General features: G+C 37.6%; 1 pseudogene; it reads right to left on the reverse strand.

Annotated features, from left to right (window-relative positions):
• Window positions 1-9,461: 9,461 nt before the first annotated feature.
• LOC149244576 (protein kinase STUNTED-like) lies at window positions 9,462-12,303 on the reverse strand (annotated as a pseudogene).
• Between the last annotated feature and the right edge of the window lie 6,787 nt (window positions 12,304-19,090).

The following is a 19,090-nucleotide window of genomic DNA, read 5'->3' on the forward strand; positions in this document are numbered from 1 at the left end:
TATCTCTAGGATACCATAAGCCATAGTTTTGAGTTCCTTGAAGGTACTTGAAGATTCTCTTAACTTCCTGAAGATCAGTTTTCTTGGGATTTGCTTGAAATCTTCCAACTATTCCAACTGCATGCATGATGTCTGGTCGGGTACCTGTCAAATAAAGTAGACTTCCAATCATGGATCTATAGGTTGGTTGATGCACTGTTGTTGATTCATCATTTTCACTGAGGCTACATCCTGTAACCATAGGGGTACATACTGGTTTTGAATCTTCCATGCCATACTCCTTCAAAATCTGTTTGAGGTACTTGGTTGAGACAAAAAGATACCGCCTTCATTTTGTTGGATTTTTAGACCAAGAAAATATGTTAGCTCTCCAAGTAATGACATTTCGAATTCTTTCTGCATCACCAAGGCAAAGTTTTGACTCATAGTTTCTTCATTGCTGCCAAAGATAATATCATCTACATACACAACAAGTATTAGCAATTTGTCATTTTAAATTTTTACATAAAGATTGCTATCTGCTGATCCCTTTGAAAAGCCTTGTTGATGAAGATATTTGTCCAAACGATAGTACCAAGCCCTTGGAGCCTGTTTAAGACCATAGAGAGCCTTTTTCAGTTTGCATACAAGATTTGGATCATTCCCAAGAATGAAACCATCTGGCTGCTCAATGTATACTTCTTCTTCTAAGTCTCCATTCAGAAAGGCTGATTTCACGTCCATTTGAAATACTTTGAACTTCTGAACGCTTGAGAGAGCAAGGAACATTCGGATGGCCTCAAGTCTTGCAATAGGAGCAAAAGTTTCTTCAAAGTCTATTCCTTCTTGTTGAGCATACCCTTTACAAACAAGTCTGGCCTTGTTTCTAATTACTTCCCCATTTTCATTCAACTTATTTTTGAAGACCCATTTTGTCCCTATGACATTCTTATCTTTTGGTCTAGGAACCAACTCCCAAGTGTTTTTATTTTCAATCTGCTCAAGTTCTTCATCCATTGCCTTGACCCAACATTCATCTTTGCATGCCTCTCTTATATTTTGTGGTTCAGTGGAGGAGAGTAATGCTAAATAGCTTGAAGCTTCTGCAATTGTTCTTCTTGTTTGTACGCCTGCCTCCTTTTGCCCCAAGATTTGAGATTCTGGATGATTCTTTTGAACATACCTGGATGGAGTCTTCTCTTCTATCCTTGTCTGTTCCTCTGGTGCCTCTTGAGTTTCTTCTTCATCTTCAGTCTGATTTGGAGGGTAGTCTTCATCCTCTTCGATATTTTCATAATTTACTTGCCTAGGAATGTTCCTTTTTCATCAACCACCACATCAATGTTGTCAACAATTCTTCCAAGTCTTTTATTGTAACACTTATATGTTTTGCTGTGGGGAGAATAACCAAGGAGAATGCCTTCATCTGCTCTAGGTTCAAGTTTTCCAAGTTGTTCATCATTATTCTTAATATAGCATTTGCTTCCAAAAATTTTGAAATGCTTTACCGAAGGAGTCTCACCATACCAGAGCTCATGAGGAGTTTGAGTGTTGTTCACTCAGACATTTGTTTTGTTGAGAATAACAACCGCAGCAAATGCAACTTCACCCTAGAAGGTTGCGGGAGTTCCAGACTCATCAAGAATAGCACGAGCCATTTGTTGAATCGTTCTGTTCATCCTTTGCACCACTCCATTTTGCTGAGGAGTCCTAGCTGTAGAAAATTCCCTTCTTATTCCATGTTCTTCACAGAAATCGAAAAATTAATTTGAGGTAAACTCCCCACCTCTGTCAGACCTGAGGCACTTAATTTTGTGATTTGATTCGTTTTCAGCCAAGGCTTTGAAAGATTTGAATTTTTCGAATGCTTCGTCCTTGTGTTTCATAAGTCCTAACCAAACCATCCTGGAGAATCATCAATGAATAATATAAAGTATTCTTCTCCTCGAGGTGACCTTGTCCTATATGGACCACATACATCTGTATGGACTAGTTCAAGAGGCCTGCTGGCTGATCCTTCCTTCTCAGGGAAGTTAGTTCTGGTTTGCTTACCAAACTGACATGATTTGCATATGGTGTTGTCTGGAATTTTGATATCTGGAAGACCACGAACTGCCTAGTATTTGCATGCTTTCCTTATTTGTGAAAAGCTTAGATGCCCCAACCTCCGGTGCCATAACCAGTGTTCATGATCCTTGCTCAAATAGCATTGTTGTTGTCCTTCTTCAAATATGTATAAGTTATTTGGAGTTCTTTTGCCTTTGATCACTGTTTTTCCTGTATCAAGATCACGAACACTACATCCATTTGATCGAAATATTACCTCGGTTCCTTGATCGCACATCTGACTGACACTCAGTAGATTATGCTTCAAGCCATCAACATACAAAACATTTCCAGCTTTGACCTTTTCTTTCAACTAAGTAGTGCCTCTTCCTTTTATGGCTGCAGGGGTATCATTTCCAAAAGAAACTTTCTTTCCCTTTTCTAAAGCACTATATGATTCAAGTTTTTCTTTATCACCTGTCATATGCTTCGAACATCGACTGTCGATGTACCATTGATTTTCCTGTCCTTCTGCATAAAAAGCTATCCCACATCTTTCTGGTTGTGGTTCCTTTATTCTCCATGTTCTGGTACTTGAGGCTTGTTCCTTTGTCTGCCAAAACCTGCTCCTACATTCAGGATCTTCATGACCAAAGTTATTACAAATAGAACATTCAATTTCATTTTCAAGGGCCAAAACGTTGTTATAGGTCCTTTTCGTGACCCTAGTCATACTCCTTTGTTTTTGAGCTTCTCTAGTCATGATTGTTTTATAGGCAACACATTGAGTTGCTTTGTGGCCAAAGTTATGGCAAGAGAAACATTGGCCATTGAAGAAACTTCTGCGATTATCAAATCTACCTGCCCAATGATTGTATTTTCTATTGTCATCCATTCCTGAGGCAAATTGAGAAGATTTTACCTGTGGCTGGTTGTAGCTTTTGTTCATCCTTAAGGTGGATTGCCCCTGATTTACCTGGTAGTCTTTGTTTATTCTTGATGTAATTCGTCCCTGTTTTACCTGGTTATCTCCATTGGGCTTTTGCTTATTCCTCCTTGCTGCATTGAGATAACTCTTTGAGGTAGATGCTTGAGAGGCTTCTCCATTATACCCAGACCTGTCTTGATTAGTGGAGAACGCTATACATTGATAATCTCATCCAGAGTTTCAGATACTTTAACAAATTTAAGATTGAGAGCCTTTTTTTTCCCAATTTCTTTTCTAAGGCCAACAATTTCACATTATAACTTCTCAAGACATTTTTCTTTTTCATCAAGTTGGAATTGCAGAGTATCAATGATCACATTCTTTTCTTCTAAACATGTTTTGAGTCTAGAAATCTCTTCATAAAAGTCATCCACATCTATAGCATCCATCTAATCATCATCTTCAAAAGCCATTAAAAGTTTATAGTTATTACCTCGTTCATCTTCATCACTATTTGAAAGACCATCACTATCTTCATGAGTGTAGTAACTTTTCTTAGTTACATTCTGTTTCTTGTTCCATCTAACAGGTTCCTTCCCTTTGTCAGTTTTATCCTTATGAGGACATTTGGCAGCATAGTGACCGACTCTCCCACAATCAAAACATTTGAAAAGTAACTTACCTCTGAATCTTCTAGTACCCCGTTGAAGGTTTTTGAAAAAATTTGATTCTTCTTCCTCTTCTGATGCACGTCCTAACTCATAGTAGTCTCCTTTTCCTGAAGCCTTGAAAGCTGCTTCTCTCCTGTCCGATGGTCCTCCTTTCCTCATTTCATAAGCAGTTAGAATCCCGTGTAGCTATGACATGGTAAGGTTTCGAAGATTCTCCTTTTCTTCTATTGCAGAAACTTTAGATTCAAACCTAGGGGACAAAGATCTTAGAACTTTTTCAACCACAACAACCTCTTTTATTTCTTCACCCAAGTTTTTCATACAATTAACAATCTCATCTACACGAAGGAAATAGTTAGCCACACTTTCATCATTGTGCATTCTGAGATTTTCATACTGAATCCTGAGGGTTTGAAGTTTTGCTCGTTTTACCTGTTCATCTCCTTCATAGCTCAGAACAATCTTGTCCCATATTTCTTTTGCGGATTTATACTGCATTACCTTGACAAATTCTGATTGAGATAGGCATCCTAATAGGGTATTGACTGCTTTTGCATTTGTTTCATATTTCTTCTTCTCAGCCGGATCTGTAGGAGTTGCTGAAGGAAAAGTGTACCCTGTATCTATGATATCCCAGACTTCTGTACCAAGTGATTGAAGATAGGCAGTAACTCTTACCTTCCAATATACGAAGTTTGTCCCATCAAAAATCGGTGGCCTGATAGATGCTTCTCTCTCGTAGTTGCTCATGATGATGGATCCAGGGAAAATTTTAAGAACCCCCCCCAAATTTATAAATATAATAATTGGGCGAATCTCCATGGTATATAGGAAAAATGGAAGGCGATTTTATCAATAATATAATATGTATATATAATTTTTTGGCGAATCTCTCACCAGGCATGGCGAATATTTTACTCAATTATAAAATCTTGTAAGAACTTGGCAAGTCTTTCACTAAATAATAAAACTTTGTAAAGTCCTAGTGAATTTTAGCATTGTGAACTCTTAGAGAATTTTTTGAAGAAGTATAAAACCATATATGATAAGAGCCACCTGGTGGCAATATCACTATCTTTTTTCACATTTCCACGACATGGAACCTGTCTATAAAATTATAAAAAAACCAACCAGGAACAGGAACAACTCAAATGCTTTGTGAGAGCTAGTCTAGAAAAAAGCAACAAATAACATGTCGGCAGAATTGTTCATCGGTGAGCCGCTATTTCGTGGGCAATCTGTAAAGGAGCAGTTGGATATCATGTTTCCAAATCCGGGAAAGCCTTTCCCATCCCTCACAAGATTTGTTAAAAATGTTGGGTGTCTAGAAGGTGTGGATTTGCTGAAACAAATGTTACAAGTGGATGGAAACAAAAGAATAACAGCTAATGAAGCTTTGCAACATCCATACTTTCAGTCCTACAAGACTATAAACAGCTGCCATAAAGATTAAAAATGGAAATCAGCTACAAATCTCTTGATGACAACACTATCAAGATAGAGGTCGATGCTCTCTTAAAGACAGAGCTGCTGGAAATGGAAGCAGGTGCTATGAAGCTGACACTAGTAAAAGATGGGACAGCACAGCTTCCCATAGTGCATCCCACTCTGGGACAATCAGTTTTTTGATGTTTTGCAGATTGGGTTACAGTCTTGCAACTTGTTTTGGATTTGTCACCAACTTGATGTTTTGCTTCTAATTTATTTTCATCTGGTGATAAACAAAGTGTCAATCTTTTCTCAGGATAAAATAGTATTCTTTACAGACATATTAACTTGGCTGAAAAGTCCAGGACAATATGAACAGGACAACTTCCAGGTTTTTTTGAAGATTTCTCCTATCAATTTACTGCCGGAGGGTTTTCTGTGATTTCTTGCACTTCTGAAATTTAATCAAATTTCTACTTGAAATAAAAGTTCAGAAGAGACTATATCACTAATGCTAAACACACATAATTGAGAAGCCGATATGAAGCATTGTTTTTTTGGGTGTGTTACAACTTTGGTGACCATGCAGCTCAATCATTGCATATTCAGTTTGTAACTCCACCTTGAAAGAGTGAAATGTGTGGTGTAGGATAAGAAGCTCTCTGTTAAGGCGCAATTGTTTTTCCCCAAAATTCTAATATCTAGATTCTATCTTGTTCATGTCTGTGTCAGGTGATGTTTCTTTTCATGTGCATGTGTTTAGTCAGATATAAAATACTCAAGTTCTCACCAGCCTGGGCTACAGTGGCCATTCTGATGATCTATTTCATACTCATTGCATTTTCTAATAAAATGACATTATATTCATTTAAATTATGTGATTGAAATAGGGATACAAGAGCTTATTTGTATTTGAAGGTCTATAAGGCAGAGTATAAGCTCACACCAATCCTTGTTATTCTCTGCAAGAGAAAATTAGTTTCTATTTCACTCCTTAATAACACTGACTAAATCTCAGTTTGAAAATCAGTTAAATTAAGAAGACTAAATCCCAGTTTGAAAATCAGTTAAATTTAGATGAAATTACTCATTCAAAATCATTTGGATGAGGAAATTGTCAAATAATTGTAAGTTGTCGTCTTAGAGAACATGAAGGGAGCACATTCGTCATATTCTACCAACTGCAACATACCCACCTTCAATGCACTCTCTGTAAGGACCATAACGGGAGCAAATGTGGACCCATGTACAAATTTTTACTGCCTCAGGGTTTGTTTCGTCCTGTGACTACTAGGTTCGTTAGTCCTTCACATAACTCTCCAACAAAATGAATCCAAGAGTGGAATATAGACTCTTTACACGCAATTTATTTTCTAGAAAGTCTATACAGAGAAATGAAAGTTGCAAGTATAAGAATTATGCTTCAAAAATGAATTTTCTTGTGTAGTGAGCTATACCAAGGGTATGCTTTTGCAAAGTTTTATAACAGAAAAATTTGTCAAGAGAAATTTATTAAGGAAATCTCTTGTTAGAAATGAAATCCAGTTGAGTTGAGATAAAGTCCATAGTTACAAAGAAGTATTGTTGTGGAAAGCAATTCCACTATGACATTCCTGTACATTTTAATACAATATAAAAGGAAATTGATGTGATTTCCAAGCTACTTGAATCCATTGAACACAGAGAGAATCAGTTGAGAACTGATGAATGAACATGGAAATCGATGTAATTCCTAAGCTACTTGAATCCATTTTGAACACAGAGAGAATCAATTGAGAACTGATGAATGAACATGAGCTGAAGAAAAAGGACACTATCATTAAGCTAGTCGACCCTGAAATTGAAGAAAATGATCATGTCAAACAAATCTACTAGCAGTGTACTAATAACGGTAAAATCGACTTGCAAGAAGAAAGTAACTTAAATACCACATTTGTTGGAAAATGAAATCAATCAAAAAATGTTCTAACCAGAGATGAAGTTGATTCAAATGAAAGAAGTTCAAATCAGGGTGAGGTGAACCCAATAAATGAGATGTCGATAATCCCAGGAAAAATCAACTAGCAACAATGAAGGAAATCGATTGAAAATAATTAGTTAATTCCATTGTTAAGATTTCAACTTGGATATCATTTGTTGTCCAGGTACATTCTCTTGGAGAAATCGACCTGCATGTTAGGATGTAAATAAGTTCCAATTAAACAGAACATTTTTATTTGAGGGGAATTGAGGTCCAAAAGAGCAGAGTTCTTGGCAGAGGAACAATATAACTGCAAACACCCATTCAATATCTATGGCTGTAGATTGAAGTTCTGCAACCTTGGAAGCACTATTGAGTACTTAACCAGAGCTGTAGAATCATTGGTACTTTATTAGATTTGATATGCAATACAATGCTTGATTCGCCTTGATTCCCATTTATTCTGTTTAATTTCTGCATACTGATTCCTACTGATACCGTTCCAACTGCTTGAAACAATAACATTTTCAAAATTTCTCTTTCACTCTCACTTCAATTAGAACAGTACCCCTTTCTCTACTACATTCATGCACATATGCTTACATTTCCAATTCTGCAGATTGGTTTTCATGAAATTAACCAATACTTGTTTTGCATCTAACGAATTCACATAACTAAACAAAGCACTGAAAATATCACTAGAACTGAGTGGCCTCTCTAGTATTACAAGAAGATTTATTCAAAAGAAACAAGAAGTTATTTTAAACTACCCTAGAACAAGTCCATGTGGATGCTTATTTATGACATGCCACAATGTTGTCCATCAAAATATTTTCCTAAAAACTGTCTCTATATTGGGTTTCAATGGTAGGAGTTTTAGAGTTTTCCCTGATGATGACTTGATTTTAAAATAACTTACTTACTTGGGACCATTCACCCTTAATTTCAGAGGTGGCCGTGGTAGAGGAGGCAGGCACTCATCTAACAGTCGAAAGCCCTTTACAAAGGGGAATGGTACCAGCATAGAGAAGAAACACAGACGGTTTGAAGAGGATGATGGTTCTGCCAAAGATGAACGATCAAATAAGGTCCAAAAGCTGGAAAATGATGGTGAATTACAGGCATCTGAGACTTCCAAAGCTGCTGAGGATAATTGAGCACCTCAGATGATTCAGCAGACCATGCCATACGCTTTATTTTTTTATATTGATTATAGCTTTATTTTCTTGAACAAATTTTGGGTTTCATATTGTATTTCTTGCCTTTTCTTTTTTCCCTACAAAAGGTGTAGGCATTAAAAATTTTGAAGTTAGAGATGTAGGATAGTTTTAATGTTTTGGATTTGAAGGCTGAATTTTTTAAGGTGTAATGTTAGAGAACAGCTTTGCAATTACCTGAACTCGAGAAGCAGCGTTTCATGGCAATAAAAAATTGCCAAAATATAAATACTATATAATTATAAGTTGAGCTCATATATTTGCAAAATCTGTTAGATTCTTACAATTATTATTCTTTTAGTGATGAGATTAGTATGTTGTTAAGTCAGCAGAATGGTACCTGTCTCTTCATGTTATTATGTAGCAAAATGGTACCATGGAAGGAATATGACCCACGAACATATAGTGGTGGAATTTTACACAACCTAAACCATTCTTATTGAATTTTGTGGATATTGTCATGATTATGGCTTGGTAATTAAATAAAAAAGAATTAGGTTCAGTCCTTTACAATAAGTGATGAATATGCACATTAGTATGGTGACAAGGTCTTTAGTTATTGCTATTGTTAACCATAAATCCTTCCATCGATGGAAACATTTCTATGGATGAAAAGTGAAAATGCAGTGTGGTGTGTGCTGTGATATCCTTGAAGATGAATAAATGCATTCTACTGTGTAGCTTTTAACTTTTGATTCTCATTAATACCATAGTATTCACCGATACACCTTTGCATTGTCTTCTGTGATATTCAACCTGAATCAAACCCTGCATCTGTTCATTCCTGATATTATGCAATAAAAATTGCTAGTGTTATAAATGAAATTTGAAAATTAGACATGGCTACTCTGTTTTAATAGTTGGTGAATGCTAACCATTAACTATTTGAACCCTTGGTCCTTTTGTTAGACCAAAAACGCATCAGGCATGGCCCTTATGGCGCATCAAAGAAGGATCTCAAGCTTCAGCACATTTGATCCATTTGATCAATCAACATGGCATCCATGAGAACTGGTTAGTAGTGGGTAGTTCTTTCTACGGTTCTCTCCACCACTTCTGAATTGACAATATAGTAGCATTACCAAAAAGTTACTCTTCTTGGTACTTGTCTACCCAGAGCAATGTAATGAACACCGTAGATCCATTTTCACTATTTACATGAGATTGACAGTAAAAAGTAGAAATGTGGACACGACACTGAAAAAATCAGCATGTGAACAAAAGATGCCAACTAGTCAAACATTGCTCAGATCTGCAGCCAAGATAATGGAGTACTGACATCTTGATCTTCCTTTCCGCCCATGAGCTTGCTTCTAACTTCAAGGAATGCTTTAACGAAGTCAATGTTATTATTCAATCCCCTAGTTTTCATACAATCCTTAGCTATTCTTTGAGGTCTAGCATAATACGTCACATTCCTGGCCATATAAGAATATGAAACCACTGTGGCCATGGGAAACTTATAAAGCAACCATAAACAAATGTATTGCTGGCAACGAAACTCACTTCTTTTAATCTTGAATTAAAAGCTTGATGAATTGCTACATCGGCGCAGTCCGTAATCTTCCAAAGAATTGTTTGTTGGCAAAATGCCCACACTATGATCTGTGCTACTAAGTGATACCGTATCATCATCCACCCCAAGCATGGCAAGGGTGAGATGGGTTTGTATATCATGCCCCCCCTGATTTTCTACAATGTCATCCTCATCTGAAGTATCCATATCCTTGATCATTGTATTCTGGCACCACGCCCAGTCAGTCCTCTCATCTTCTCCTTGTAGTAGTTTTAAAATCTGCCATTAATCATATCTTGGTATTAAAGAGTAAGCAGAGATGAACAGATGTGGTTAACATAGAGTTTTTTATAGCTAAAAGAAAATGTAAGAAAAATTGCACCCTAAAGTAATTTTTGCAGGTAAAGAATACCCTCAAAAAACACACGAGGTAGTAAAAACAAGCCCCTGAAGCATATAGAAATGAATAGAGGAAGATAAATTACTCGGCTCATGCAAGGACGGTAATGAGATTTTTCCCTTAGACAAAGCGTAGCAGCAAGCATCATTCTATGCATTTCTTTTGTATCATAAACATTTTGCAAACATTTGTCAGCAAGACTTTCCATATTCCCATCCTGTAAGAGTGGTCTTGCCTGGTTTCAACATTTACAGAAGGTTAAACATGAGCCCCTAATAAGGATAATCAATATAAATAAACATGAAGAAGAGAGTCAACTGTAAAAACCAGGACTTACCCACATAATCAGGCTTTCTTGACCCTTGGGACTTGCTGTATCAATTGGCTTCCTTCCAGTTATTAGCTCAAGAAGGACCACACCAAATGCATACACATCCATCTTCTCATTAACCTTTCCATAAACAAAGTATTCTGGAGCAAGATACCTGTCAAACTACAATCACAATTAGTGAATTTACAAATTGGATAGCTTTAATCTGAAAATGGCCAATCGAAACTGGGAAGATGCTTACATACCCAAATGTTCCTAAAACATCGCTGCAAGTGATATATGAAGATGTTGGTGCCCACCTTGCTAGCCCAAATCTGACAACTATTATAATAACACGCACATTAATTCTGTTGAAATTTTTCATTAGTGCAGAATTCCAAGTTTCAGTTTACAAGTCTAGATCACTAAGATCTCTTCAAATACTGAATTGTGCAATTTAGTCTTGATTCTTCTTGCAGTAAAAAGATTTATACCTGTGGTTCAAACTCTTCAGAAAGCAAGATATTGGAAGACTTTACATCTCCATGAATGACAGATTGAGAAAAGCCATTATGCAAGTAATCTAATGCTTCAGCAACTCCTACAGCCACTTTTAATCGCACTTTCCAAGGAAGTATTGGCTTTTCCTCTCCTCCTGAAAAATATATACATAGTCAATAGCTAGGACTATAATCAAATCTCAGAAAAGAGAAAATGAAAGACCTTGCCATACAATACATAACACTATGATGCTTAAAACGTACTACTGCTTAATATTTCTACACGATTTCATGATTCTTAAAATGCAATACTATTGAGTATATACCATGGAGATTCTCTTCAAGGTTTCCTCTGGATACAAAATTATACACCAGAAGACGGTTAAGGCCTTCTGCACAGTAACCGATAAGTGTAATGACATGGTTGTGCTTCAATAGAGTAAGAATCTCAACTTCAGAAAGAAGCTCTTGCTCTGTTTTGGATGATGAATTCAAGATTTTCACTGCCACCGATTGTCCATCAGGAAGAAATCCTCTGTACACCTTACTGCAGCCTCCTCTTCCTATAAAATTCCCTGCAAGAATAAGGATGTTACATAATTGAATTGAGTTCACAAGGTTAATATACATTTCAAGGGAAATTTCCCATTCAAAACAGAAGCACAGAAATGAAAAACTCCATGAGGAAAACTACAAATGCAACCTGTTGAAAAACCAGAAGTAGCAGATTGCAACTCCTGATATGTAAAATGCCTGCAGGTTTTAATTTGACAAAGGAACTCTAATCTCCTTGCCAAACAATTTTCTTCTCGATCAGAATCATTCTGCTGACTGCAAGGAAACCCTTCTTCTTTAGAGCATGCTTCAATTGGTGCTACCTCATTTGAAGACCGAGCTTCATGTTCATAGTTGCAAACCTTCTGCATAATCTGTCCTTTCAAATGAAGCTCTCCAGTTGCCTGTGTAAGCCTATTTGGCAACTGTAGTGCCCATTCAACTACAGATGTTTGTTTTGATGTAGACTGTGGAGTAGGGAGCTTGGTCAGTGAATCGGCTCCACGTAAGAGGGGCCATCCAGGTACTGATTCTCCTTTCTCTGTAATCAGTCCCGAAGTCGCCCTTTTGGGAACCTTTTGGTTAAGAACTACCCACTACTAACCAGTTCTCATGGATGCCATAACAAAAGGGAGAAGCATGCCAAGGAAAATGGCATGAGTAAAGAAGAAATTGAAAAGGAGATTTATGAGTTGAAGGAGAGATTCAACATAGTCAAAATGAGGCTTGAAAGAGAATACCAAAGGTAGAGATGGGACCTAAGGAAGAAGGCCAAATTACTTGTCAGAAAAAAGATTTTAAGAGGAAGACCTCTAAAGCTAGAAAGCTAGGGAGGAAGATGAAGCACCTGTTGAGCCTAAAGTTGAATTAGTTCACTATTTTGAACCAGAGCAGGGAATAGTCCTTGATGATGAGGAAGATGTTGAAGAGAGACTATCAGAGAGTCTCATGGACTGCATAAAGAGTTCAAATCAACATATGGATTTTTTGATAGAAGATATGGTGGAAAAAACATCATAACAGTAGAGGGAGCTACACAAAGAGGATGTCGATGAGACAATAAATGAAAGTCTCATGGGAGGTTAGCTAGAAGTGCTCGTAACATATATACCATATGGGGCTAAAGAGCTTGGTGATTATGATACTGATGCTATGTGTATAGATGCAGATGATAAGGATTTTCAAGAGGGACAATCATTCATAGTTGTCATAAGAATAGAAGAAAGAGAAGGAGTACCTTCCTAAAGCATGGAAGGAAGACAAAATTTGATGTTGGAGGCATCAGAAGAGGCCAGGTAACCTTTTATTTTTAAAATTGGTGAATTTTATGTGAATGCATGCTTTTCATGTGAGGAGAATGGACAACTGGTCCAAAAGGAGAACGAGAGCACTAAATTGATCCAAGAAATCCAAATTGAGGTAGTAGATGCTAGACAATCCTCAAGGAAGGATGAGTTTCCAAAAGGAAAAAACAATGCATAATGAAGCCAAGATAACCTTGCAAGCAATTTTCAGAAGTGACCATGGATCCTAGCAGCCATGTGAAAGATGGATAACAAAACCAAGTTTATGTTAAGACAAGGAAGGAGGCAAAATTATCCCTCAAATGTCATTAAGGAGGAGGCCTTGAACAATCAAAGAATGCATCTATAAGAGAGAAATTGTAGAAGAGGGGATGAACAACATCATGATGCAATGTTCTTTAGAGATCAGTTGATCAATCCAAGGTTTAAGGATTGGCTTGAGTAACATTGTTCAAAGAATGCAATCAATAAGACAAAAGGTGTCGAGCTTATTGCTGCAACTGGAGAGCTTGGTTCAACAACAAGAATTATGAATGTTGGCACCCAAGGTATAGTACAATTAACCACAAAGAGAGACTCATTGTACTTAGTTGTAATATATAGACTGTTGTATAGACACTCTATATAACAGTGCAATTTGTCTTATAGCTTTACTAATTCTTTAGCAACAGTGAAATTTGTCTTCTTACCCTCCACAAGTCTTAACAATCAATTCTTCAATTATATGTTTAGCACCCTTCACTTGAAGATAGGATAATTCTTCCCATCAAGCTTAACGTTGGGTAGAGGGATGCTTTAAGATGAAGCTATCCTCCCCCTTGCTCAACAATTCTCTACAGATCTCAGAACAGAACCAAAGGTAATCTCAGGAACAACGTACTATACTACTATGACAAAGAACCACAATTCTGAAAGAACCACAATAGTAGTATAGTACGCTGTAGAATTTCTTCCATCAGAGATTATTAGGGACAGAAATATCATTGCATATTAACTTGAGCTCACAATATGATACACCAAAATTATGTGACAAGGCCACTCGATGCATATGTTTGCGATTTCCTATGTTGAAGGTTCCCATAACCTTTGATCGTGGAAAATATCCTGGTCCCAATCATGTTTATGATCAAGGAAGCGAGTTATTTACTAGGCAAGATAATTTGCTTCCTTTTCCCCAGTTAGAACTATGCAATAATTGCATTGCCTAGTGAATGAAGTTTTTATACTTTTTGAGGGACCCGTAGCATCATCATCATTTGGACTGGAGTATTTGTGCTTGGCTGGGCTATTAATGGAAGCAGGGGGTTTACAGAAGGCCCTTGTTTATTATAAGGGGGCAATCAGGTTGAAGCCTATATTTGGATGTTCAATTGAGCCAAGGAAATGTATTAAAGGCTATGAGAGAGCTTCAAGATGTAATTTTGCGCTACCAACCAACAATCCAATTGTGTATTGACTATCTATTTGCCTTCGGGTATTTATCCAACGCTTTTTATGAACAAGAGTTGGCATTACCACTCTAGAAATATTCTATCATCCTGGACTCCATCTTTTTGGAGGTATAGAATAACCTGGGTGATGCATTGAAAATTTATGGGGAAAGTGGACGAAGAAATTGCTTGTTACCAGAACTACCTTCAAATTTAGGAAAATCATCCTCAGGCTCTGACAAATTCTGGGGGTATTTATATGGAATGGAATATGGTAAATTTGGTTGCTGCTCCTTTTTGTGGGATCCAACTGATATATAATGCAGGGGATGTCAATGGTTCTCAAACAGTTTCCTTCAATTTTCCAAATGATAAGAAAACAATAAACGAGGTGGGAATTGCCATGGTCATGCTCAAAAATGTTGCAGAGGCTAAATTGAGGTCTATTGCAGGTACATGCATTTCTGAAGAACAAAACCAATATGTGGATTCTGAATCCATGTTCACACATATGGTTTTCAAAGAACATTGTCATGGGATTAAGCTTTCCAATAACAAGCAGTCACTTGAGAATAGAACAAAAGGATAACTTCTTATAGCTCCAGATGAAGATGCACTGAATGTTTTGGCAAACTTCATGGCTAATGAACAACGATATGTTGTATAAATTCTACATATTGACAACGTAGAACCAGATTATATTAACACAACATTGGTAACTGTCTTCCATAATTTTATAAGGGAGGATTTTGGTGACATTGTTGTATTCTTAATGAGGCAAGAGAGAATTGAAAGACTCCTGCAAAAGTAGGCTACACATTTGTTTGAGAAAATACCACAATTATCTGTTGTTGTCGGAGTAGAAAATTGCCTTGGGATAATGGAGGTCCTTCCAAGTCCATGGTTGAACTCATTTCCACCAGCTATTCTGTGCTTATAGATACTACTCCAAGGGAACATAGCCTGGTCATTTCACATCCAAAGTTAACAATCGTGCAAAAAGAATCTTCAGACATAGAGCTGGATTTTGCAAATCTGAGTTTTGAGGTAGTCTCACAACTGGTAGGTTGGTTCGATGAACTAGCCAATGAGATTAATTCAAGTAGAAGGCCAATTAGTATACTTGATAATGAAGATCTTCAGACAACTAATCCTTATATAAAAAGTCTAGTGCGCCAGGTGGATGAGAATTGTCTTTCACTGACATTAGATTGGCCTAGTCCTAATGCCATTAATAGAATGAGGCAGCCGAGAATGGAAGAAGAACGAATAAGGCAATGGAACATCAGTTTCATTGTTTTCATGACCAAAGCAGATGGTAAGGCAGCCGAGGATGAAATGCAAGAGTTTAGCTAGGGTGAATTGGTTACACTTCCTTTCCAAGACAATGAGCATCAAATGAACATGATCGACACCATGGCAATGTGTGTGGTTGATTGTAGTTGTGCTTATAAGCAAGAAATAATGGGAAGGGGACGTGACCTTCAATTGATGAATTTCTTAGTTGACCTTAGATTAAAGGAGCATACATACTACATTTTTCCGACCTATTCATTTTCTCAAGAAAAACTACTTCAAACACCGTAGACAAGGCTTTTCACCATGGTAACTGAAAGTGGACAATGGATACCACCATTTTTATCCCAACAGGAAGGCATGAGAAGTCTAGAAAAGGAGAAAGGTTGTAGTGCAACTTATACTGCTGGAAAGAGTGGGTGGGTTGATCTAGAGCGCTCCTCAATTGACAAACAAAAAGGCGGATTTGAAGACACATTGAAAGCCTTCACCCTAGAAAGAAATCAGATAAAAGAAGCTATGGATTTTTCCTTGGATAACATTGATGCCTCAGGGTTTGATGAGACTTGTGCATTATTGTGGGATATAGATACTTCTGTAAAGATGGGAAAATTTCCATATTCAAATACTTCTAGTGAATCTGACCCGAACAACAAAGATGACATTGTCTTAATTGATTCTGTAAGGGTAATTTTGTGGATAATAAGGAGAAATCTAATATTGGGAATGGAAAAGCTTCTAGAGTCTATGGATGCCAAGCAAGGCTACGAGGAAATTTTGTTGCATGCTCAATCTGCTCACATGCTTCACTCTGGAATAAAACCAAGTTCAAATTTTGATCATACTATGTATGAAGATGTTATAGTCAAAGATATTATTTTGTGTTTGAAAGCAGCAAGCGAAGAGCAGTGGGAACAAATTGAGTGTGCAATCGATGATGGTACTGGGATTAACTTTCGATATGCACATGGGATTAACTTTCGATATGCTCTGGCCCTTATCACCGCAATAAACAATATGACGTACTGTGCCAAAGAAGCACAACATATTCAGCGAATTGAAATTTGAAATTAACCTATCATCTGATAAAATAACCCTGAAAATAAAAATGACCGCGTATTTTGACCAAAAACACCCAAGAACACATCTGGATTGCACAAAAATGAGCACAATCTACAGCTATAAGAAAGCTAACAGAATGAAAGGGAAAACCAAAGGAAAAAGAAACGGACATTTAACGAAATAGGCGTGATATAAGCAACAGATAAAACAACAATGACCAGAAAGTTACTGCAAAAATGGTGCATAAATATTATTTAAACCAACACGAACAATACATGGGAATTAGAAGCAGGAAGTTGCCTTCTCCATCACAATATTCATCTTGGGATACTGGCAGACTGTAAACATCCAAATGCTGTAATATTTAGGGTAAGTACTGATAACTTTCCGTACCGACTGTTGTTGTTAATCCAAGAAACAATGGATACCGAAAACAGAGAAGAATAAGCGGATTGAAATCTGAAAATGCAAGAATATCCCACCGAAACTGCTGCTGCTAGATTTGTGAACTAGGATGAAAAAACCTATTTCAAAACCATTTTTATACAAAAACCCAGGGAGCCATATACACCAAAACAGCGGGCTGAATCCCTCAAAACAGGGAGCCGCCCTCGCTCTGCCCTCCATTTCAAAATAAATCTAACATCCCATGACCAAATCGACCCTCACAAACCACTCCAGGGACCAAATCGACCCTCACAAACCACTCCCAAACCAGAAAATCCAAACTGTAAATCAAAATGGGGGCGATTTTGATCAAATACCATTCCGCAAATATCAAAATGGGGCTATTTTGATCAAATACAATTCGGTTAGTTTATCCGCCCTGGGCTAAAATAAAAAAATAAATTAATTTTTAAATAAAATATGGGCTAATTATATAAAAAAAAATAATATTATTTTAATTAAAAATTCGCCCCATTAAAATATAAAAAGCCTTAAATTTCGCCTTTGGGCGATTATTCGCCCCTAAAATTAACCTTGGATGGATCTTCCTCCAAGCGATCAAGCTTCTTTAGAAGGACCTGCTCTGATACCAATTGTTGGAAATAATACTGAGAGGGGGGGGGGTGAATCAGTATTATCAAATTCTTTTCAATATATCTTCTAGATTTATACTTTAATTTATTCTTCAGATATTGATCATTATTTTGTATGTCAATACCATATAATAATGAGCAAGAACAAGAAAAACAGATAATCACACCAAAGAACACCAGATATACGCTGGAAACCCAATGTGGGTGAAAACCACCTGCTGCAATATGTCTCTATCTTCTTTCAATTAGAAACTTCTTTTACAATGATTTTGTACTGGTGCAGTCCTTTACCAGTACGTAGGCTGCAACCTGCAGAGAGCTACAACCCTCTCTCATTTTCCAGTCTCTCCTAGAAGGGAGCTACAATCCCCTTAGCTCTTCTACTTCTCTAAGGACCACGTTTCATTAATTTTCAGACTGGATCCAAGAACATCAAATAATCATCAAGTACATGTGAATCAACCAATCTCCTTATACAATCAACCAATTAATCACCCAACTTCTCAGAATGCTGAAAAACAATACCAGTAATCTAAACCCAGAACTCTGCAGCAATAGATAAAAGGCAGCCAATAATTATTTCAAAAGAGGTCCGCAAATTCACCAATAGAAGCCTGTGAATATCCACAGGTCTTCTGTGTCTAGACTGCGCAGATCCACACCTGATCCTTCTTGTGCTCTGCGTACCTCCGCATCTAGCCCTTCTGCTGACCTGCGTACCTCTGCCCAGATCCGCACCTGCACTGTCTGCCCAATAGCGAACCTCCACACCTGATCCTTCTGTTTCTCTGCGTACCCCCACACCTACACTTTCTGTCGCGCTGCGTACCTCCGCACCTGCGCCTTCTCCTGCGCTGCGTACCTCCGCACCTGCACCTTCTGTTGTGCTGCGTACCTTCGCACCTGAGCTGTGGATCGCCTGCAGACCTCCAAATAGAGCCAAATTAACAGTCCTCCAATGTACCATAGACTGTTAGATCCACAGATCTGATCACGCGCCCAAGAGATCACGACCTATCAACAGATCTCCCTTACGCTTTTCAGATTTCACCTTGATATAGATCTAGCCTTTTAAACCGATTACCCAAAATTTCAGATCTTAAGATATTCAAATTTCACAAGTGACTAGCCAAGTGATCTCCTTTCCTTTTTATAGGCAAGCCCTTATTCAAACCATGGGAAAAAACCATCGAAAACCAATACAAGGGATCCAAACCAGGGTTCAATAATTTAGATCCTATACCACGGACCAAAACCATAGGATCACGAACGATGGGCTAAATACCAAGGGCCAAGCATAAGAATTCCCACATGTGCGCGCTTCTCTGCATTGGAGTGAGTGAAATGGGGTCCACACCTTCTGAACGGAGAACCTGCGGGTATGTCCACACTTCTTGGTCGGTGTACCTGCAGGTCCGCAGCTTCTCTTAGGAGCACCTGCGGGTATC

This window comes from Pinus tabuliformis, chromosome 8 (assembly GCF_031772625.1).
Source record: "Pinus tabuliformis cultivar Carrire ecotype Pingquan chromosome 8, CPIR1, whole genome shotgun sequence".
NCBI lineage: Eukaryota > Viridiplantae > Streptophyta > Pinopsida > Pinales > Pinaceae > Pinus > Pinus tabuliformis.